Genomic DNA, 1524 nt, shown 5'->3' on the forward strand with positions numbered 1-1524 from the left:
TTTGGAGTTGGAGTCTCACTCTGTTGCCCAGGCTGGAGTGCAGTGACACACTACTCACAGCCACTTCAGCCTCGACCTGCTGGGCTCAGGCGATCCTTCTGCCTCAGTCTTCTACGTATCTGGAACTACAGGCATGTACCACCATGCCTGGCTAATTTTTTGACTTGTAGAGATGAGGTTCCACCAAGTTGTCCAGGCTGGTCTCGAACCTGTGGCCTCTGGCAATCCAGTCACCTTGGCCTCCCAAAGTGCTGGGATTACAAGCTAAGCCACCAAGCCCAGCCTAAGCATATCTTAAAATTTAAATATTAAATATTTCACACATTTTCTCCTTACATGGAAGGCACTAAATAAGTTACATTTAAGTGTCCTACATATTTATATGTGTATACACACACACACACACATACACACACACACACACACACACACACAAAACCAAGTACCTCTCATGTAAAAGTGAGTAGATATTACTGAAAATATGATCTATGTATCCAATTCCAATTACATTAAAACCCCAAATAAAACACCAAGAGTGAAATTTTACTAAATGGAAGTAAATTTATTCATGATTCCTCTCCCAAGGTAGATAAATTACACTGAAGAGAAGAAATCTATCTGGAATGAGACACATATCACTCTGATATAAAAATAGACTTCATGCTGCCTAGGAGCTTATGGTCCTACAGTCAGGAGCGCAGAGCTGCCCGTGGGGCCCACCAGGGAAAGTAGGTCAGCACAATCATCTGGATGGGCTGTCTGCACACCAGGTAGGAATTGTTCCTCTTCTTCAGCTTTCTGGTGTGGGAAGCAAACCATGAATGTCTGGTTTTGCCAGGTATGATGCACCCATTCTTGGGTCAACCTTGGCAGATCACACACAGCTCAGTGGCATTGAGGGGAAAACTAGCCTCCATGCGGTCTTCCCTGTCTTGTGTCTCTTCCTTGTCAAGCTTTCTGAAGTCTTTTTGGCTGCTACAAATAATGCTACTAGAAGTGGATAGCTGGGAGCAGTCCTCGCTCCTCTGAGACTATGAGGCTCGTGTGATTTTTTCATTGTTTTCCTCAGAACTTGACTCCTTGGAATCATTCATTGCAGTCTTTTTATAGTCAGGAACATCAAAACCCTCCTACATCTGTGCAGCAGAAGCGAGACTTTAATGATCATCTTGAAAGATTGTTGGGAGCCCGCCGTGGAGGCCTGCCTGAGCATTAGGGATCCAGGCGGGCTGCGGACCTTGAGACCACCAGGCTGGTTCAGGAGTTGAAGGCCCATTCCCTCCTCCTTCCTTGTTGTTTAGCATTACCCACTGGTAGGGATTTTGATGATCTAAGCATGAAGTTCTGAGAATGTAACAGGCATGGCAGACTCTAGGGATCCAATGTTCCTGTTTCTCACAGACTGCGGTTTCGGCTTTAAACTTAACACAGTTCAAACTCAGATCACATTTGGGAGCCTTATACATGATACAAACTTCTTTATAAGATTTTAAAATATATTTGTAGAATTAGTATATACATTTA

The 1524-nt window shown here is 44.0% G+C and overlaps 1 pseudogene; it reads right to left on the bottom strand.

Moving 5' to 3' along the window:
• Positions 1-689: 689 nt before the first annotated feature.
• Positions 690-1524, bottom strand: part of LOC103269717 — a 3027-nt pseudogene continuing 2192 nt past the window's right edge.

Source organism: Carlito syrichta, unplaced genomic scaffold (assembly GCF_000164805.1).
Source record: "Carlito syrichta isolate Samal-C Ts95f unplaced genomic scaffold, Tarsius_syrichta-2.0.1 Scaffold309469, whole genome shotgun sequence".
Lineage (NCBI taxonomy): Eukaryota > Metazoa > Chordata > Mammalia > Primates > Tarsiidae > Carlito > Carlito syrichta.